Consider the following 23,448-nt stretch of genomic DNA (forward strand, 5'->3'; position numbering starts at 1 on the left):
TTTTCCAGTCATCCTCCAGATTCCCGGAGGCCACAGGGGACAGTTTAACTGTCTGGAGGCAGCCTCCCGGCAGCAGACCATGGGAGCTAGGACTCCAGGCAGGCTTAGAGGTCTCCCTGCCTGTCTGGGTGCAACAGCAGCCACAGGCCGCCCTGTAAAGAGACACTGTCCCAACCCAGCAGTGGCTTGGTTGCAAAGGCCATTTTGATTTAAACGTTGAAAAAGTTGGAGAGAGGGCACCTCCATTTTGAAGCATCCTCTCCTTCACTTACCTGCCAGAGCATCCTGCAGCTACTTTCAAGCTGAAAAGCCTCTGGCCCTCCAGCTTCGAGCGTCCACATGTCATCCTTAATTGGCCTGGTCTCTGGTTATTAATTGGCCACTCTGAGGAAAATCACATTGAGTGACTCTTTCCCACATAGTGAGGGCTTCTGACATCCCACGGTTCAGAAGCCTGCAGGGGAAATCCACCACTTGGACTTTACCTGCTGGCTGGGGAAGGATAATACAAACCAACAATGTGCACTGCTGTACAAGTGAGATGAGCATTCAGCTTGGCATAGCAGAAAAATATGGAGGCCTGTCCTTTCTTTCCCTTCCCTCATGGAGGTGGTTGCCTAGGCTTGTCATAAAACCAACAGCGGTGGTCCTGCATGCGGCATGTTATGAGAGTGCTTCTATTTATTAAATTTGTTTTTAAGTACTCTAATTTAAATTGTGGAAATGAATTCATTTAAAAGTTTGAAGAAATGCTGGACTATTTTTTTCACTGGGGTCATTGAAAGGATTCTTGACTGTGAAAACAGTTACTGGAAGAATGAAGGAATGCTAAAAACAACCTTTACTGGAGATCACCTGCCTTAAGATAGGTAAACAACAGGAACCTTGGACTAAGGGAAGATGTTTACAGAGAAGCCACATGTCAAGATTTATGGTGGTCAGGAGGTTGACTTTCTGTTTGGGGTTTGGATATTGCTTTCAGTTCATTTGGGGTGTGAACTGGTTTGAAGACAGTTAAAGATCAGCCTGCCAAGGAAAAAATGCCCAACTCCTCTCTCTCTTCCTGTCGCTGAAAAAACCCTGCATATTTAGTATAATAACCGAAACCCTTGATGCCACATTTCTCCTGAGAAGCTGGAAAAAATCTGTCAGATTAATTCACGACACCACTTGAAAAGAACTGCTCCAGAAAAGATCCCAGTGACCCGTCTGTGTACTCAGACAGCAGACCAAAATGGCCAACTGACAACTTTCCATAATTTTTTTTTCTCTTCAAGAATTAGCAAGTATTTGTATTCATTTTTTTGTCCTTTTTTTTTGTAATAGAGCTCTGCAGAGAGAATTTCTTTATTCTTTGCAATGTGTGTGTAATCTTGTGTGTAGGGGATTTAAAAGAGGAACTTTCATATTTCAATCTTTGTGATAATGCTTTGCTTTGTTACTGGATAAGATTTGTTTTTACAATAAACGGATAATTTTGTTGTTTATTAAAGAAACCTGATTGGGGTATTCTATTTTGGGATAAAGAGTAGAGTATATGATTGACCGTATTGGTAACTGGATAAACATTAAAAAAAATATATGTTGTGACCTGTGGAGAAGTGGGACAAGAAAAGAAAGTGCACTCCTCCCACCTCAGCCATAACATACAAGAGGCACAAGTGTTACCTCATTTATATTACAGCACTGTATTGAGAAGCTTTTTATGTTGTCTGCTGCAACACAAAATGAGATGCGTGGGCTCCAGGTTGTTGAAGATCTCAGACAGGTTTGTTAAACCGCTAACTATTATATATAGTACTGAGCTAACCATTTTCAGAACTTGCCTCTTGTGTGTTACCATAGCAGAGTGAGACGCTGGCTCTGAGTCACATGACTGCATCCTGGTACTTGGCTTATTAGCATACTAATATCTTAAAGGACATCACTCTTAAAGGCAATCACACAAGCACTACCTGTTGAAGTCAAGGACAGGATAGCTGAAGTTGTTTCTTGTGTTCCTACATCATTTTAATAACATGGGCTGCTCTTAAGTGCCTTTCCCCAGTGATTATGGGGGTGGTAGCAGCTTGAAAATGATGGTGGGTTGCTTAATGATCCCATATACACTGGCACTCCAGCTGACATCATTAAAGAAGGGCAGCTGGAGTGCCTGTTTCACAGACAGGAATACACATAATATACAGGACTGCAATTGCAGTTTTGAGGGACAAATGACCAACTGTCCGCCCGTTTATACCAATCTAAACAGCAGACCTTGAAGGAATTATTGGAGACCACTCAAGAAATGGTCGAAAATATTTTAAACTTTTTTTTTTGTGTGGGGCCAAGAGTAGCGGGAAAACCCCAGTCTTCCGTTAAAAATGTGTGAGGCCCCCTTCAGAATAGCCTGCCCCTTCTGCCCCCGCAGCACCCCCCTTCCCCTCCCACCAACCTCCCACGCCAAGCTCCAACAGTTGTTGCAGCTCACTGGCAACGTGCAGTTGAGGTAAAGACCTAAGAATGCACTTGACTGCTGGTTCACCTAAAATTCAAATTATCCCCATGTGTCTTTTGCCACAATAAACACATTTTAAACAATGTGTTGGAATCGATAGAAATGGTTCATGCACTTTGAGAGGACAAAATTTGTATTCTGTATTGATCTTTAAGAAGCAGTTTTACTAATTAAAGAGAAAAAGAAGCTGCAATTAAAGCTTAAACAAAAACAGAAAGTGCTGGAAATACTCAGCAGGTCAGGCAACATCTGTGGAGAGAGAAAGAGAGTTAATGTTTCAGGTCGTGTCACAACCTGAAATGTTAACTCTGCTTCTCTCTCCACAGATGCTGCCTGACCTGCTGAGTATTTCCAGCATTTTAGTTTTTTTTTTCAGATTTCCAGCATCCGCAGTATTTTGTTTTGTATTGTTGCAATTAAAGTTTCACAGATCAATGTTGCAAATTTCCTGATGGTTAAGAGAGAATGAAGCGTGGCACAAGATGACTCTTTTTCTATTAAGATGTTGGAGTTGGTGAAATTGGAAAAGTATCCTGAAGCACTCTCATTAACCAGACTGAGGAATTCAGTTAACACATCTGAAATGAGCTACAGCTGTGTCATAGTGCAAACGTGTAGCGAATGCCAGCACTAGAATAACTTTTTTATGCAAAGTACATTGCTTGGCATTTCTGAATTTAGCTCAGTGACACACTCCACCAGCGACTTCAGTTTCAATTCCTCCAAAAACAGCAATAAAACTGCTCAACAATATTTGTAAGGGAACTTTAACAGCAGTTCTGTGCCTTTTGCCAAAACAGGAGGCAGTTATATAAATTAAGTTATAACTGATTTCTGTTAACACAGAGATCCCCTTTTAAATTTGGGAATTGTACCACTATGTATGTACTTTTTGTCTTCACAGATGGAGAGTTGAAGTTGGTTGATGTTTTGAAGTTGTGCCGGATACACATTATTTTATAATTGCTGTTATTCTACATTCCAAAGTCCCTGTATTGAACTTTACTTACAAGTGACATTTTTCTTTGCCTCAGAATTGACTTTAATAGATTCAGGAACACCACCAGTTCCAGTTTATTTATCTTGGCTCCAAAATATTATTAATGTGTGTATTTTAAAATTAACAAAACTGAAACGTAAGTGGAATGTGATGAAAAAAAAAAGGATAACGATACTATGGAAAATCATAAGGAGTATAGAACATGCAGAGGGGAGCTTAAAAGAGATAGAAAGGCTAAAAGAGATTATGAAAAGGGGTCAGCAGTTAATATAAAAATAATTAGTAAGTAGGAAAGAACTTGCATTGATATGGTGCCTTTCACATCCTCAGGATGTCAAAGTGCTTCACAGCTAATTAAATACTTTTAGAACTGCAATCACTGTTATAAGAAAGGGAAACATGGGAGCCAATTTGCACACAGCAAAATTTCATAAAGAGCAATGGCAAGATCAAAGAGTAAATGACAAGATTGTTTATTTTACTGACGTTGGTTGAGGAATAAATGTTGGCCAAGAAACTGGCAGAAATGCACTGCTCTGCTTTGAATGGGGATCTTTAGCATTCGTTTGAGAGGTTGCAACAAGAAATTGAACTGTCCAGCTGTGATACAACACCCAAAAACAAGCTCAATGGTGTGCAATTTCTCCCCCAGTGAATCTCCCCACCAGAGGCATTCAGAAAAAAAAGTCTGTGCACTGTTGGGTTTGTTCAGACACATGCTGCAGCTAATGTCAGTCTGCTCTATGTCAGAGGCTTCACCTAACCTTAAATGGTATGTTTGGACAATAGGGTTTAAAGTATAAAATATGACTTGTCCTAACTGTTAGATTTTTGATAAATAATAAATTTGCAAATAATAGGGGAAGTCTCTGCAATGAAAGTTATTTTCCGCAAATTAACTTGCTGGTACCTTCTTACCAACTTTCTTTTCACTGTCTTGAGTTTTATTTCAGTAGATGCCCTTATTGTTTTTTCTTCAATATTCTCTATTCATTAATTTTAAGCAAGTTAAACTAGAAAATATGCATTTCTTTCTACCTTACTGTATAAATAAATATTTCAAATGAATGAAAGACAGATTCCTGAAGAGCGTGAAACTGATGGAGGAATGGGGACTGATGTCTAACAGACTGGGCTTTCCCTGAAGTGGCAGACAACCTTAATGCTTTTTGCAGTTCTAGAGATTTTTTTTCAGTATCTGAAAATACATGCATGAGAGATTCTCAGAATGTATCACACTCAGATTTAATACATGAGACTTGACGGGGCAGAAACAGTGTGGGAGTCAGAACATTTAGGTCAAGACTGCAATGCTTTCCCCAGCAAGAGCCTTTCACTGGTGTGTGCAAATTGACTGCCACCAGCCCAGCATTCATACCATTCGAGCGTTATTAACTAATGTTCACATTTTTCCCCAAAAAGTGAGGTAAAATCCTTACTGATAGGATTACTTTTAAATGAGTTCACATGCCTGGAGATCACTGTTAGTTGATCTGAAACATATAAATTATTCAAAAAGGAAGATTGCATCTTCAAAAAGTTCAAATGTTTATTTCCTCAGAGATGATTTATGTATACTTTCACGACTAACAAATCATTTTGATTAGATCATGGAAATATTAGTCATAGAAACTATGTTCCTATCATGTTTCTTTACCTTTAACCTTTTAACAGCAATTTATATTTATATAGCAACATTAATGTAGGTTAATGTCCAAAATCCTTTCACAGCTAGATACAGGGAAATAGATGCCAAGCCAGAAAGGAAGTAAAGCCTTGGTCACAAAGATTGAGGAAATTTTTAAAGGTGAGGAGAAGTGAAGAGGTATAGAGCAGGGGTTTTAGAGGGTGGAACCAACTGAGCTTAAGGCTCTGCCACCAATTATGGGGAGAAAGGATGGGAAGAGTGGAGGGTGGTACACAGAAGGCCAGAGCCAGTGCAATGCTGCATCCAGGAGGAGATATAGACTTGGAGGAAGTTGTAAGGCTAGGGATGGACAAGGCCATGGAAGGATTTATAAATGAAGACAATTGGGCCGAATTTTAATCACAAGCCACGTTCCTCGGCGGCACGCTTTCAACTTAGCAGCCTTCCAACATGGAACGGCCGCCGAGGACCCCCCGTGATATTTCGCGTGGGGGCTCATTTAAATAGTGCGGGCAGAGCCGCCCATTTATAAAGGGCTTTAAGCCCTGAGCAGAAATTTTAATTTTTAAAGGGACCAGGAATTTAATTTTTAATAAACGGTAAATTTCACACAATAGCGGCACTTCCACCACCGCCCCCCACAATGACCACACAATAGATTAATTCCCCTCTCCCCCTAGAAATCATTCTTGACAGTCCTGAACTTTAAACCCCAAACATTGCACTCTTTGCCCTTCAACCCCTTCCCACCATCCCCACAGCCAAGAAAAATGTTTTCCACGCTCCTCCACCCCTCCCGCCCTGAAAATTTTATTCCTCCTCCATCCCCACTAGGGTCGCACCTCGGATCTCTGTATGGAGTTCCGAACGAGCGCGAGCTGCGTTCGGAGTCGGTAAAATCGGCGTGGGATGTCCGCTGCCTGCAGCCAAGTTTATTAGCATCTAATTTAGGTTCATTTGAATATTTAGATGAAGGGCCTGCCGGTAGGTGGTGGGAGGGCTGCACCGAGGTCCCCTCGCCGCCGGTAATATGCGACGGGCTTTTTTCGACATCACAGATCGAGGCGAGTCCTCTCCTCACAACATTTTACTGGCCCCCGCGCTGCGACCTGCCAGTAAAATGTAGCCCAATGATTTTAAACTTAATGCATTGGGGATGGGAAACCAGCGAGGAAGTGGGGGGTTGCTGGGTGAGTGGAGTTTAGTGCAGGATAGGACATGTGCAACAGTTTTAAACAAGTTTTGGGATGATGAAGGATGGAGAGGCCAGACAGTAGAAAACCAAGAGTAATGTAACAAAGGCAAGTTCAAACAGATTGAAAAATTATTTAAAATATCTTTTTGAAACATATAGTGGCCAGTGACTGTTTTATTATTTAATACTTTTGGTTAATTTATCTTACATGGACTAAATTTAATAGTACATGAAGATAGAATATTTGAGTAGTCTGGTTTGTTTTGTTTGTATTGGTACAATTTTTAAAACCAGTTCTGCCCTTCTCCCCTCCCCCACTCTTTTTTCATAGCTCAGGATGGATGCTTTGCTCTCAGAAATCTTATAACAGTTTTAGCCCAAGGACCTCCATTCCACTTTTTCCTTCATCCCCAGAAAAGTACTCCTGAGTCATCCTCTGACAAACACCCTCCCCCCACGCACATATCCTCCCCCCCTCCCCCCACCACCCGTGCGCATCCTCACCCCTGCGCACACCCTCCTCCCTCGCCAATACTCTCCCACCCCGTCAACCCCCACCGCGCATACCCTCCCCTCCCGCGTGCACCCACACCCCCCACACACATGCGCATGCACGCACACACCCCCTACATCCATCCCAAACACTCACCCTCACACACGTATACCATCATAAACACATCCCCCAACACCCACACGTACCCCATATACAAACCCCCCACACACACCCCACCCCAGACATCCTACCACACTTGCACCCCCTAGTCTCAGAACCCCCACTCTCACACATGTACACATCATGGTCACACACACACACATGTATGTACACACATGCAGATGTACATGCACATACATATCATATCAAGTGTAGATAATTGTAGAACAAAGCCACAATGTACTGCTCATCTGTGCACTGATTATTTTATGTTTATTAGACTTCTACTTTATGTGACAAGAAATAAAAACCCTGTTAATTAATTGTTTGATTATAATCAATGATATATAAATGCTCATAATTGGGTAGAAATTTATTTATTATTTATTTGTAGCCATCTACACAACTTGGCTGATCAAAATGTATCTGTTACTAAGATGATTAAATTCAGTCACCCTATCTTTTTGACAGCTACAGCCAACACAAATCTGAACATTATGAAAACAAGACACGTTTTCACGTCTTTTTTTTAAGCGGATGCAGGTTGGGACAGATTCCAGCTGTTACAATGATAACCAGCCCAAATAGATGGGCATCAAGGGTACCAATATTTCAAATTTAGTAGCTTGATTTGTTTGATAGCATGAGTTATAAGGTCATTATAAATTTCAACACATGTATTTAAGCCATGTATAATGACCAATTAACACTATGCGTCATACTAAATAAAGTTTTGTACATTTGTGCAGCTTGTTATGTGCACCAAACATTGCTGTGACTCCCCCCCCCCACCCCCCCCCCCCCCACCCCCCACCTTTACATTATCTACAACATGTTTTTTTTCTCATCATTCATTTTGCTCTCCATACCATTGACCAGCCTGTGCTAAATAGGAGAAAGAAAATCAAGGCAAGTGTGAACTTTACCCTTTATTATGTGTTTGGTTGGGCATCAATCTCTGCCTCCAGTGGTGCTAAGGTCAATCTATGGGCTATTTTCATTATTTCTTTCACCAAAATAGATTGGAAATTACTATTCTTTGCATGGATTCTCTGCTGCATTTCACAGAGTTCCAGTTCTTTACTCTTCATCACAGAGAACTTGTAATCTTCCACTGACATGAGCGGCATCCACTACATATTGCTTCCCCAGTTTACAGAGATCACAGAACATCCTGATTAGTGTGAAAAGTATATCGACATGCAGTATAGAGATGTATTTTATTGGATCAGTGCAGAACATTTTTAATCATGTGTGGAGCTAAGCAATATATGATGGCAGTAGGTTTGATGCCCCCCCTCCCAAATTACTCTCTTATAGATATGTACATTAATTGAATAATTTAAAAATGCCAAAACTGCCCAAAAAAACAGGCTTCAAATAAAGTCCATTACCAATGCAGTAAAGATTTTCTTTGGATCATACTGTTTGTTTTAAGCCTGGAAAATTCATAATGGGCAACAGTCGTTTTTGAGAATGAGAACAATTTCAAAAGTGACAAGTTACGTGTGGGTTGGAAAGACATTCGTTACAGTTGTGAGGGCCCACAAAATCCATTATTCACTGTTCTGTGTTTGCTACCAATTGAAATTTAGGCATCTAAATAGGTTGGTAATTTGTTAAGTATCAAAATATTATTAAAAAGCTTCTCATCCATAAACCTCCTTCTGTTGTCATGATTGTTGGCCATGCTTTTCTGTTAACATCTCCCAATGTAAATTGCTCTGTTAACATTTCCCATTCAAATTTATTGTCAATTGTCAGAGTGTAATTGCAGGCTTCAGCCAGTGGCTCTGTGGAGCTAGTTTCTGAAGGCTTTCTCTCAACTTTATCACCATCTGGTGTATGAAGAAATATTATGTTCACCAACTTACCAAGGTAACATCACTGGCAATTTACCAGTATCTAAATAATGCATTTCTTTCCATCTGCAGGCACCATAATGAGCATACTGTCTGTTGTTACCATCTGTCAAATTTGCTTTTCTTCACTGGTTTAGTGTGTGCTTTTTACTTTCTGTATGTTTACTTTCCACTGCTGTTATCTCACCTCTTCGACAAAACCTTGCACTTCAAATGTTCTTCAAATAAACCCAAGCAGATTGTGGCAAAAACAAATTTTGCCCGCATAAAGCTGGTACAATAGCTCCCCACCTATCTATCACATGCCTGATATTATTGATCTTGAAACATTTCTTTTCCTCATATTTCCAATTCTGTACTCATGTTGAGGTTGGCCAGTGCAGTTTTAATGGACAGCCCTCCATTCACTTCCAGGAATCTCTGTCCCCTGTCTTCAGCCTGAAAATCTATGTGGTTCTCAGCTCGGTCTTCAGACGAAGTACATCAGTGTTCCTAAATTCTCCCCTCAATGTCACTCCTTTAGAAAGTCAAAACACAATCCATCAGAGTCAGCATGGTTTTATGAAGGGTAAATCGTGTTTGACTAATTTGCTAGAGTTCTTCAAAGCTGTAACAAGCAAAGTGGATAATGGGGATCCTGTAGATGTAGTTTATCTGGACTTCCAGAAGGCATTTGATAAGGTGCCGCACAAAAGGTTAATACACAAGGTAAGTTCACATGAGGGTTAGGGGCAATTTATTAGCTTGGATAGAGGATTGGCTAACCAACAGAAAACAGAGTCGGGATAAATGGGTCTTTTTCTGGTTGGCAAGATGTAACTAGTGGGGTGCCACAGGGTTTGGTCCTCGGGCCCCAACTATTTACAATCTATATAAATGACTTGGATGCAGAGATAGAAGATACTATAGCCAAATTTGCAGATGACATTAAAATAGGTGGGACAGTAAGTTGCAATAAAGAAATAAGAATTCAACAAATGGATATGGATAGACTAGATAAATGGGCCAAAATTTGACAGATGGATTTTAACGTGGATAAGTGTGAGGTTATCCATTTTGGTCGGAAGAATTGAAAGGCAAATTATTATCTAAATGGAGAGAAACTTCAGAGTGCTTCGGTGCAGAGGGATCTGGGTATCTTCATGCATGAATCTCAGAAAACTAGTTTGCAGGTACAGCAGGTGATAAGGAAGGCAAATGGAATTTTGGCATTTATTGCTAAAGGAATAGAGTATAAAAGTAGGGAAATGTTGCTGCAACTGTACAAGGCATTGGTGAGACCGCACATGGAGTATTGTGTACAGTTTTGGTCCCCTTACTTGAGAAAGGATGTAGTTGCATTGGAGGCAGTTCAGAGGAGATTCACTAGATTGATTCCAGAGATGGGGGTGCTTGTCTTATGAAGAGAGATTGAGCAATTTAGGCCTTTACTCTCTGGAGTTTAGAAGAATGAGAGGAGATCTAATTGAGGTATATAAGATGATTAAGGGGATTGACAAAGTAGACGTAGAGAGGATGTTTCCTCTTGTGGAGCAATCTAGAATGAGAGATCATAGTTTTAGGATAAGGGATAGCAGATTTAAAACAGAGATGAGGAGAAATTACTTCTCTCAAAGGGTCATGAATCTGTGGAATTCACTACCCCAGAGTGTGGTGGATGCCAGGACATTGGGTAAACTTAAGGAGGAGATAGACAGATTTTTAATTAGAAATGGGTGAAGGATTATGGAGAACAGGCAGGAAAGTGGAGTTGAGGCCGAGATGAGATCACCCATGATCGTATTGAATGGCGGAGCAGGCTTGAGGGGCTGAATTGCTTACTCCTGCTCCTAGTTCTTATGTTCCTGCCAAATCAACCAAATCTCAAGTTCAACACACACTCTTCCACCTACTCCCTCCATTGCCACCCATGTCAGCTGAACCTTGCTCCACCACTGCATCAACACTATTCACTGAGCTGACAAAATATTTAAAAATTCAACAATTCATAAAATAATATTATACTTACTCTTCCTATCTTTAAATCATTCCTCTGTCCCTCCAGCACTTGGTCTAATACACACCATCATTACTTCAGGGACATCTTCCTCTTATAATTAACAACCTAACCCAATGTGCTGAATGCCAAGTGAAACTAGGGATTAAATTTACACAGTGCTGATAGTCATCCTAATGAAGTTAATAAGTATAGTAGCAGTCCTACTGGAGTGGAAACAAGCCAACATGATATCCAGTTTCAAGAAAGGAATGTTTCGTTTCAAAACAGAGAATTCAGAAGAAACCTCTTTACCCAGAGAGTGCTGAGAATGTGGAATTCACTACCACAAGAAATAGTGGACCAGAATAGTACAGAAGAGTCTTAGGGGAAGCTAGATAAACATATGAGAGTCAATTGTAAATAAATTGATTACGGACAAAATTGAGCAGTTCCTATATGAAAATAACCTAGTACATAGCAGCCTACCCAGGCCTAGAAGTAACAGGTCCTGCCTACCTACATAAAACTTGAAGAAACAAAAGGAATTGACTAAAAACAGTGGATAAAAGTTATGGGAGTGATGTCAGGTTCGGACGATCTACTGAGTGGAGTGCCCCAGGAATTGATGTTTACTGTCACTACTGTTGTTGATCTAAATAAATGACTGGATTCAGCAACACAACATAAGTTGGTCAAATTCTTAAAACATATGAAACAGTCGTTACTGTTGTGTCTGAAGTTGCCAAATACAGAAGAACCTAAACAATATTTGCCAGTGGGTGGAAAAATAGCAAGTGAAATTCAAATGAGGGATAGTTGATAAATGGTGTTGAATTAGCTAGGGGAGAGATTGAAACACATATGGGAATGTTGATGATCTTAGTACTGACTATGTCAAGTCATTGTGGATCAGCAGTTAACAAACAGAATGGTGAGATAAATAGCTAAAGCAGCAGGTTTAAGTCTGAGGCTGTTAGGCTGAAGTTATATCGTTTTCTTTTGTTTGTTCATGGGATGTGGTATTGCTGGTAGGGCCTGCATTAATTGCCCTTGAGAAGGTGGTGGTGAGCCACCTTCTTGGATGGCTGCAGTCCATGTGGTGTTGGTGCTCCCACAGTACTATGAGGGAGGGAGTTCCAGGATTTTTATCCAATGACAGTGAAGGAGCTGTGATATAATTTCAAGTCAGGATGGTGTGTGACATGGAAGGGAATTTGCAAGGGGTTGTGTTCCCATTCATCTGCTGCCCTTGTCCTTCTAGGTGGTAGAGATCATGGGTTTTGAAGGTGCTGCTGAAGGAGCCTTGGTGAGTTGCTGCCATGCAGCCAGTGCGTGATGCACCTTGCTGCCACTGTGCACTGTGTGGATGGGGTGCCGATCAAGCGGAGCTCCTTTGTCCTGGATGGTGTCGAGCATCTTGAGTGTTATTAGTATTGCACTCATCCAAGGAAGTGGAGAGTTACATCAGTTAAGTGTGTCAGCATTGGCTCAGTTGGTAGCACTCCTGCCTGAGTCACAAGGTTTCAGGTTCAAGTCCCACTCAAGGGTTTGATCACAAAAATCAAGGTTGACACTCCAGTGCAGTACTGAAGGAGTACAGCATTGCAGGATGTGCCCTCTTTCAGATGGGATGTTAAACTGAGGCCCTGTCTGCCCTCTCAGGTGGACGTAAAAGTTCCCATCGCACTATTTCAAAGAAGAGTAGGGGAGATCTTCCCTGTGTCCAGAACAATATTTATCCCTCAATCAATATCACAAAAACAGATTATCTGGTCATTATCACATTGCTGCTTGTGAAAGCTTGCTGTATGCAAACTGGCTGCCACATTTCCTACATAATAACTGACTACACTTCAGGAAAGTACTTCATTGGCTGTTAAAGCACGTTGACGTGTTTGTGAGAAGTGCTAAATAAATGCAAGTCTTTATTTTATCACACTCCTGACTTGTGCCCTGTACATGGTGGACAGGCATTTGGGGAGTCAGGAGGTGAGTTACTCTCCAAAGAATTCCCAGCCTCTCACCTGTTTTTGTAGCCACAGTATTTATGTGGCTGGTCCGGTTACACATGCAACAGTTTCCTAGTATTAATGGGCAAGGTGTAAAGCTGTATTTTTGAAAAGTCATATACTTGACAGATTTCTTTTTGTTAACAAGAAATTAAAAGGACAAGCACCATAGTCCAGGACATTTCCTAGTTTGAAAAGGGCAATAGAATGAAAGTGCTTTTGTTAACGAACTCAATGTGCATGACAATTACAAGAAATGTGGTTAAGATTTTTGTTCATGCGCAACACCAGGAGATGAACTGGCTTCAAGTAATTTTGAAGTGGTTGAGAACGTTACGTTCTAGTTCGGATACCGAGCAGGCTTTTTGACAGCATAGATATTTCCTCAATCTTTTATGAGCACCTATCTATCCCCTCGCCCAAGCGCATCTCTGCCCATAAGAATGGTCTTGCCTCCATATTATAGACCCTGAAATGCACTTGGTCAGAGGTCCCTTTCAAATTACAACCAGATTATCAGGTTTTCTGGTATTTTATTGCAATTGTTTGAGTGATTTTTAAAAATATATCCTCACTGAGACCTTCTCTGCATTTTCAGTGTCTTTGGATTAACGTTTATTGCATAAGTTGAAGTCATGTTAAAAACTGAAAGGCTGTTAGGCATACTGTGCTTGATGATGTGTCAATAAGTAGAAACTTAAAATTTCATACTTAAGAGAAATATATGGTGAGAGTTTGAAGCTTTTCATGGGCCCCAATTGTTTCTGCTAATTTATACCCATTTCACACTCTGGAATATTCTATTGCGATTTGCAGGAAATTTAGGAATAACTTGACATCAGCAAAATGTGCAAACAACGAGGCGCATTTTCAGGTTTGACCTCAGATTACACCCACAGAGGAAATTTCTGGATGCACAGGTTTTGATTCTAGTAATATAAATACTTTAGCCAATTATTGGTAGTGATTCCTATGTTCCACCATTTTTTATAATTACTGAATTAAAGTGCAAATGCTAAAATTATTTTAATTATGGCATTGAACAATTGGTTTCCATTGCATCTCATTTAATTGCATAAATGCTGAACCTGGTAAACTGCCTGAAATTCTAAAGTGCCAATTCTTCCATTATTTTATTCTAAACCTAGTTCTTGAATATATTATTTGCATAAATTGCTCATTTGGAAAAGGTTTTTGCCTCGGGATAAATCTCACTAGTTTAATTGTTGCATTTGCATTTGGAAGCATACAGTACTTTGTGAACACGCACTCCGTCAGAACTCTTTTCATTGTTTTATGTTCATAATCACAGCTCAGATACATAAATTTTAGTGCCATTAAAGTGATCAGGCAGTGAAAGACCACGTATTGCAATAGAAGTTGTTTAATCACCTGGCCTGATTAATTGAATAAAAAGTGACATTCTTGAAGACTGATTCATTTCAGCAGCATTATGAACCGTTAATAGGCGAAAGAAAAAGGCTTTCAGTTTATTCAAACACTATTATTGTAGAAACCCTTCAATCTTCACCATTGTCTGCTTAATGAGTGACTATTCCTGTGAGATAGATGGAAGTTGTGCATCTTTGTGAAAGTGGTAGTTTAACCCGAGTCAGTTCTGACTCTCAAGTGCAAATGTTAAAATATATTGCCAAACAAATTCAGCATTTGATGAGTCCAATTTCATGGCATAGCTCTTTACTGGGCATGCCTCCTTATTAATGGTGGTCTCTCTTATTAGCTATACACTGTACCAATCTTCAGCTTTCTCACAAAGTTTCCTCCATTCAGTAAATTTTCAGTAGAAATATAAAAAGATAAACTGAATGCTGCCAATGCACAGCAGGTTCATCAGCTTCTGAAAATAAGAAAGATAGATCAACATTTCAATTAGAGAGCCTTTGTCAGATTTTCAGTATCTTGTTTCCAGGTTCTCCACCTCGCTCATGCACTGTTTGTCTTCCCCTCAGTCTTATGTTTTCACTTCTCGCAATTTTGCTGGAAAGTCGACTTTGTCCTACAGGACTGTTTACTCTCACTCTTCCCTCATTCTTTTTTTATTAGTCTGAGAATATCCTGCTACTGCCTCTGCCCCAGGGTCCACGCCGCTGCTGCTGTCATGAATGGCTTCATCTGTCTTCCTTTGCAGTGACATTAGGGAAACCTATTGAGTGAACCTTTGGCTTAGTGGAAGCATTCTCACCTGAGTTAGCAAATGCAGGATTCGAACCTCACTCCAGACATTGAGTGGATGAAAACCCCAGCTCTGAATTCTGGGTTGACATCCGGTGGGATACTTGAGACCGGATGGTCTTGTGGGAGTCCTTCTGTTGTATAGGAGTGGTTACGACCGTGGAAGGAATGTTCATGTCACAACCTGTCAGACTGCTGATCGGCTTGCAAATCCTTCACACTATTCCCGACAAGTGCGAAAACGATATCAGGGATGTTAATCTGAAAGCTCAATATTTGAGGTGATTTCAAGAAAATGGTTGCCCAACTTTTTTCTTGCATTTCTCACAAGATTTTCTGTTTCCATTAACTGACAGTTTGCAGCTGGCTGTTTCCATTTTGATATTGGTGGTGATGTCAAATGGTGATTCTGCAATTAGGTACTGAGCAGGCAGTGTACCAAGGACATATGCCACAGATTATACTTTGTCGTGTAATTATGAGTTGGTCACAACACAAGAATAAGGTTTGATTATTGGAGTAATCTGTTTTATATCAGTATGTCATAATCAGCCACATTAACTCATCATTTGGCCACTCTCTCTTTCCCAGATAAAATTTCATTCATGTTGAACCTTTTCTAAGATGGTAAGGAGATACACCCTCATAAGTTATATCCAGGAAGATGAAGATACTAGAACTGACTAAAGTATTATTGTCAAGCAGTGATATTCCTGGTGTTGTAAAAACAAAAAGAACAAAATTATTTATGGTTGTAATGTCCATTTATCTCTTGAACAGAAATATAACCTTTGCCCATTGATTTATTATATGCAGTTGCATGCCAATACAAGTTTGATTATAATCTATCTTACAAGAGATAGCATTGACAGACCTGTCAGGCTTGTTTCAAAAACACACTCTGATGAGAGATGATCTTGCCATGTGTGTAGAAATACTGGATATATACAGTTAGTGATTATCACATTTTGATGAATTGCTTATGAAAATACACCAAGTTAAGAAAATGACTTGCCTTTATAAAGAACCTTTTCAAGTCTCACAAAAATCTCAGTCGGACATCATATATATATAATGGATTACTATGAACTGTAGTGAATGTTCATTTTAAACAGTAAACTGTACTGGGCTCAGGGCTGCTTCGCAACAACAATAATAATTTACAGTTCTAAAGTACCTTTATTATAGTAAAATATTCCAAGGTGCTTCAGAGGAGCACTATCAGACAAAATGTGAAACTGAGCCACATACGGAGATATTAGGACAGGTGACCAAAAGCTTGTTCAAAGAGGTAGGTTTCAAGGAGCATTTTAAAGGAGGAGAGACCAGTGGGAAGATTTAGGGAGGGAATCCAGTGTGTAAGTCCTAGGCAGCTGAAGACATGGCACCAATGGTGGGGTGAGGGAAATTGGGGACGCACAAAAAGCCAGAATTGGAGGAGTACAGAGTTCTCAAAGTTGTAGGGCTGGAGCAGATATGGAGGGATTTGAATACAAGGATGAGAATTTTAAATGTGTCCATTCGAGTGGAACTTTAACAGTGTGATAGGTCTTAATTAATGCCAAACAAGCTCTGTCACTGCAAGACCAACAGCCTATGTAAGTCAGCAAGCAGAGGAGTGAAGGGTGAATAGGACATGGAATAAGTTGGAGTACAAGCAGTAGAATTTTCAATGAGTTCAGGTTTACAGAGTGTTGAGAGCCTTGGAATAATTGGCAAGTCTAGAAATATCTCAGACATGGATGAGGGTTTCAGCAGCAGATGGACTGTGGATGGGGTGATATTTCAGCTTATTCAAAGCTGGATGTCGGACCAACACCTGAGGAGTAAACTGTTGGGACTCTCAACGTGCTGCTCAGCTGTATAGTTCCATCAATGGAAGTTGAATATCTCAAGATTTAGATGTTTATACAAAGCATCACAAGTGCAGTAACAGTCGGAACTAACCAATCATTTCATGTAAACATTTGATCGTAAACTGAACAAGCTGCTGATGCAGACAATTTGCAAAGCCTGAATTATATTTTACTCTTTTTGGAATTAAAATTCAGAGGTTGATTTCAAAATTCAGAAAGGTTTTGGTGAACTGAGCTGTATAGCTTCAGTGCTCTATTTAATTTCCTACACTTTCCCATTCTCCAGAGCTGCATTTGTGTCTTTAGCCATTACTAGACAAGTAAGTACTTGATAAGTCACTTAAGGGGCATGAAATGAGCATTATTTCAGGTAAGTTGCTATTGGTCAGTTTCCTATAGAAATCCTGTAGAATTAGGGGAAAGTAGGCAGGGGTGGGGGGTGCAGTGAGTGGTGGGGAGTGGGATTAATTGGATAGCTCTTTCAAAGAGCAGGCACAGGCACAATGGGCCAAATGGCCTCCTTCTGTGTTGTATCATTCTATTTTTCTATGAATTCAACCAGTGGAAAATTGAAGAAATTACGATTTATATTCATTCATACCCAGTTTCTTAAAGCAGAATGGGCTCCCTGTGGTTAGAAATTTGCCTACTGTGAATATTAAATATTGGAAAATTAAATATATTTGAAATGACACAAAATGCATCTTAAAATATGAGAAGTTGTAACTAGTTGCCTGGATTTTGTGGTAGAAATAAAGGTGAGCGCTGAGAAGTAAATTGGACAGAAACCTTCAGCAAACACACATGTGCAGTTAGATCCCTGAGTTGCCCAGTTCCGCCAGAAAGTTCGCTATACTGGTATCTCCCTATCAGATTTATTGCAGTCTAAAGAAGACCTCACCCTAAACAAAGCAATTCGACTGGTGAGACAAGCAGAGGTCCAGAAGAACAACAGAGCAATCCTGCGAGGTGAAGAAAGACCTCGGTTCAGGAAACCTCCAGCCACTGTATAGATTCTTAATCAGAGGGCTGTAAAAGAAGCACCAGAAAAGAAGATACACTTGTGTGGGTGGGGGGTTGGTGGGAGTGCAAGACACCATTAAACTGTGCCAGCGCTGTGGTGCCAAAAATACCGATAGGCACGAATGGTATCCTGCAAACAAAGCAGAATACTTCCACTGTAAGAAAGTAGGGCATTTTGGGAAAATGTACCAAAGTAAAATCTCTACTCCCACAAGTACGAAAGAAAGAGTCTTCAAGCATAGAGTTGTTAACGAAGTTGAACAATCTCCAAGAGAGAAATTAAAAAACTTCCTTGGTGAGATCAATGGTCCTAATCAGACATTTTAGTCTGTAGATATATATGTTAATGGACAAATCACTAATTTTAAACTGGACATACGAGCAAGTGTAACGGTCTCATCAGACAAAGAGCCGTGGTTATCAACGCATTCCATGCAACCAACAGAAACTCAGTTACACAGCCCAGGACGGGTTGAATTGAAAGTTAAGGCGAAGCTACAGGCAACACTCCAGTACAAGGGAAAACAGATATTGGAAACACTATGTTCTAAAAATCAGGATGTCTCTGTCTTAAGTAGAAGAGCTTATAGAGTCATAGGGAGATACAGCACTGAAACAGGCCCTTCGGCCCACCGAGTCTGTGACCAACATCCACCCATTTATACTAATCCTACATTAATCCCATATTCCTTCATCTTGTATTGACCTTCATCTTATAAGGAAAGTGGAAGAAGTTAAGCAGCAAGACTCCAGGAGTCACTTCCAAAAAGACTCCCGAAAATTATTTACTGGGCCAGGAAAACTGAAGACTGAATATAGTATTACTTTGTGAAAGGATGCTAAACCATTATGTCTTTTTGCGCCTAGGAAGATGCCACACCCACTAATGGAGCTCATACAACATCAGTTAAAAGAGATGACCAGGATGGGAGTCATTTCTTCTGTCACTGAATCTACAGAGTGGTGTTCGGGAGTGGTTCCAGTTCCTAAACAGTAATCTTCACATTTGGGGAGACTTAATAAGGCTGTGGCAAGAGAAGTTCATCCGATGTCTTCAGTGGATGACAGCTTGGCTTCACGAAGCTTGACACGAATAGTGGCTTTTGGCAAGTTCCATTGGATAAGAAGTCAAGGTTATTCACAATCTTCATTACTCCATTTGGAAGATTTTGTTTTAATCGTCTACCATTCGGTATGACATCAGCATTGGAAATATTCCAAAGAACTATGTTGAACATTCTACAGGGCCTTAAAGCTATATGGATGACATCTTAGTCCACGGTGAATCCATTGAAGAACATTACCTGAGGGTTAGAGCGGTTTTGATTTGCCTACAAGACGAAGGCCTAACACTTAATGACAAGTGAAAGTTTTAAAAAACGTCTATTCAGTTTTTAGGACACATTGGCCGGAATTTTATGCCACCACAACAAGATGGATGGTGGTGGGGTGGGGGAGGGGGTGGTGTAAAATGGAGTGGGAGGCTCCGGGAGGCTTTCACAACCTGCTCCCCCTTTAGATAGGGCGGTGGGGGGGGGGGGGGGTGGTGGCGTGAAAAATGGCCTGCCCACCCCAGGCCAATCAAGGCCTTTAAGTGGCCACTTAACAGCCACTTAAGGGCCTTCACCTGCCTCCATGCGGGTTTTACATGTGGCAAGCGGGTGTTCTGGAGCTGGGAAAAGCCACCTGGGTGGAAGTCTCGAGGGTGGCGGGGGGGGGGTCCCTGCTTATCAGGGTGGGCCCTGCTCATCAGGGTGAGCCGATGGAGGGCCGCCCCCGCTACCCCAACCACCCCCAAGACCCAACACGCCCCCCCCTTTCCCCCTAAATGACCACCGTTACCTTGCTGGGGCCCAACCTATTACCCCTGGTGAGGCAACCAAAACTTGCCTTTCCTCAAGGCTCCATGACATCCTTTCTGGATGCTAGGTTGTAGTCCCAGCAGTGGCCATCACTCCCGGTGACGCTGCTGGGACTAAGAACTGCCGGCCCGCTGATTGGCTGGCAGCTCAATGAGGCGGGACATCCTCCCTCAAGTGGGTGGAAGTCCCGCCTCAGAACAATTAAAGCCTGGAGACCCGGAAAATATGGAACGGATCCCCAGGCAAGGCGGAAGCGGGTGTGCCACCAGCTTTTACGTCGGAGGCCAGTTCCCATTCGCTCACCGTAAAGTTCTGGCCATTGTCAATAGCAACGGCATAATGACAGACCCACAAAAGACAAGACCCATTAGTCAATTCCCACTTCCTACTTCTGTCCAAGATCTTAAACGATTCTTTGGCGTGGTTAATCAATTGGCGAAATTTTTACCCAATCTAGCGCAAATTACTGAGCCTTTACAACAGCTGTTAAGGAAAGCTCAAGCATGGTGTTGGAATGTAAATCAGGAGCAGGCATTTCAAAGGATCAAGGAGATGCTGATTTTGCCTGGTAACTTATTGCATTATAACCTTTCACTTCCAACCACAATTGCAGCAGACGCCTCACCCACAGGGATAGGGGCAGTCCTTTTCCAAGAACAGCCAGATGGAAGTTGAAGACCAATTTATCATGCATCACAAGCATTATCTGACACTCAGACAAGGTATGCCATCATAGAGAAAGAAGCTCTTACAGTCACATGGGCTTGTGAGAAGTTCTCAGGTTATATTATCAGCTTAAAGGTTGTCATAGAGACAAACCACAAACCCCTAGTTGATGAAAATGAACTCGCTAGGATGTCTCCGCGAATCCAGAGATTCCAGTTGAGGCTAATGATGTTCACGTGTGAAATGGTATATGTACAGGGCAAGCAACAAACTACAGCAGGTGCATTGTTCACAGATACCATTGACCATCCTACATAACAGGATGTTAACTTCATTAATGAAATTGAGTCATATTCTCAGTTCACTGCATCACTGTGGCCGGCAAGTTCAAAAAAGCTCCAAGAAATTCGTTATGTTCAAATGCAAGATGAAGAATGTATCTATATCCACCAATATTGCAAGCAAGGCTGACTGTCCCAGTGGTTAGAGGATGAAAATCTTCTTCGAACACAGAAAACACGTTACTATTGTGAATGATTTGCTGGTATATGATGAGAGGCTGGCGATTCCAGACTTTGGGGGAGATGGGGTAGGATGTAAAAATAAATATAAGTGAATGTATAAATATATATATAGATAAAGACTTGGGGGGTGGGGGGAAGATGTCTTATAAGTGTCTGAAAGGGTTAATGTTGAGTAAGTGTGAAGAATACCTCCCACCATGATGACAGAGACTAGGAGAGAGATGCAGTGTGGCTTCAGAGGAGTCACACAGACTGGTGTGAAGCTGCATGTAGTTATAATGTAATAATGTTCAAAGTACTGAAGACCCAGGAATCTCTCTAAGCACTAACCAAGTATATTAAGATGGCAACAGCCAAGCCAAACATACAACAGGGAGGGTTATGATATTACAGAAGCTATTAGATTTGGGAAAGATGAGATTATTAAAAAAACAGTTCTAGGATATGCCAAAATGATTTTTTCTTTATATTCCAGTATGTATCAGGAATTTCTGATTTCTAATTCTGGTTTGCTCGAAGTTTAGTCAAAAATATTTCTTCCCTCTTCACTGACATTTTTGAAGAATTTTACTTGGCAAACATGTAAATGTGTTAAACGCACATGTAAATTCCCATATGGTGGACGCTTCTTGAGAGACTTTACAGCCGAATAGTGATACCTGTGGGGCCAGAATTTACACCAAAGTAATGGCAATGCTAGCAGCACTCACACAGCACCTTCAGACAAAGGCAGATGCCGATCTGGTGTTAGATTCCCAGAAACAGCATCTTGCTGTCTGCCTCACAAATGATTTTTTTTTATTATTCATTCAGGGGATGTTGGCGTCGGTGATTAGGCCAGCATTTATTGCCCATCCCTAATTGCCCTTGAGAAGGTGGTGGGGAGCTGCCTCCATGAACCGCTGCAGTCCATGGGTAGGTACACCCACAGTGCTGTTAGGAAGGGAGCTCCAGGATTTTGGCCCAGTGACAGTGAAGGAACGGTGATATAGTTCCAGATCAAGATGGTGTGTGGCTTGGAGGGGAGCTTGTAGATGTTGGTGTTCCCATGCATCTGCTGCCCTTGTCCTTCTAGGTGGTAGAGGTCGCGGGTTTAGAAGGTGCTGTCTAAGGAATGAAATGCATTGAACAGCCTCTACTTGGTAGACACAAACTAAACTCACCACAGAAAGTTTGGGCTTGTGCATTTCAGACTAAGTATGCTTTTTAATGGCATGACCTGTCCTAATTACTGAACAACAGCCTCTCTGGCACTGAAAATTAACTTTTTCGGACATGAAGTCTCAGTCCTTCAACTTTTAATTGTTGTTGAAGATATTTTTAAAGATTTTTTTTACTTTTTCTCTCTCTTATCTCTCTCTCTCTCTCTCTCTCTCTCAATCCAATCTTTATTTTCCTCTATTTTGCTTTCTGTACCAGATTTGACATTGAATTCACTATTACAACTTACACAGACACTGCACTGTTCATTTCATAATACTTCAATCTTTGATGACTGATTAGGGAGATGCACAACAAAAACAAGAAATGCTGGATTCACTCAGCAGGTCTGGCAGCATCTGTGGAAAGAGAAGCAGAGTTAACGTTTCGGGTCAGTGACCCTTCTTCGGAGTTCCGAAGAAGGGTCACTGACCCGAAACGTTAACTCTGCTTCTCTTTCCACAGATGCTGCCAGACCTGCTGAGTGAATCCAGCATTTCTTGTTTTTGTTTCAGATTTCCAGCATCCGCAGTATTTTGCTTTTATTTTAGGGAGATGCACAGTTGCTTGCCCTGGTCACACAGATTGCAGATGCCATGCAGGGGGCAGTTCGATCTCCCACTTCCAGCATCTTCCAATACAAAGTCTCATGGGAATTAAAGGGGCAAGGGCAAGTCTGGCAGGTCCAGTTGGTTCACTGACTATGATAAATTCTGACTCATGATATCATCGGGCTAGGTTTGTGTCAATGGCTGGATTGAAATCTCTTAAAACATTTTATTATAAAATATAGGTCTGCTTAGTTTGTACAATCAAACTTGTACAAGCATTGCAGTCCATTTTTAATTGCAGTTCAACAAAACTCCCTCTTTGAGATATTTATGTTCTCTCATTTACTTTTCCCAATAATCTGCCTGCATATGTGTGATGCTCCAATACAGTAGGCTGAATTTTACTAGCCTTCCGGCATTGGGGGTCGCGGAGGGGGGCCCAGAATAGTCTTCCAGGAGAGGCAGTTTACTTATGGCGGCAGCGAGGCCTCGGCGTGGCCTTCATTTTCATATGCAAATGATAGTAAAATTAAAGAATAATTACTTATCTGGTAGCGACGGCTGTCCCTTGCCGATATTCCGCTGCTGGCTGTACCTGCCGTTCAGTGTCATCAATGGTGGAGGTGGAGGGAGGAGTGAAATTATCAGGGTGGGGGGAGTGGGGAAAACATTTTTTATTGGAGATAGTGGGAAGGGGTTGAAGGGCAAATGTTACGAGGTTGGGGGGCAAAG

At 41.2% G+C, this 23,448-nt stretch overlaps 1 protein-coding gene across 8 annotated transcripts in view; it reads left to right on the forward strand.

The window, feature by feature from the left end:
* LOC137383870 (copine-8-like) overlaps nt 1-23,448 on the forward strand; it is a 699,632-nt gene that overhangs the window by 443,120 nt on the left and 233,064 nt on the right. The window contains exon 1 of one of the 8 annotated variants that reach the window (XM_068057214.1): nt 18,998-19,046. The exons of the other annotated variants lie outside the window; for them this stretch is intronic. The gene's annotated coding sequence lies outside the window, so the exon portion shown is untranslated. Of the gene's footprint in view, nt 1-18,997; nt 19,047-23,448 lie in introns of those variants that run through there. 8 annotated transcript variants of the gene reach the window in all.

The sequence above is a fragment of the Heterodontus francisci genome, chromosome 25 (assembly GCF_036365525.1).
Source record: "Heterodontus francisci isolate sHetFra1 chromosome 25, sHetFra1.hap1, whole genome shotgun sequence".
NCBI lineage: Eukaryota > Metazoa > Chordata > Chondrichthyes > Heterodontiformes > Heterodontidae > Heterodontus > Heterodontus francisci.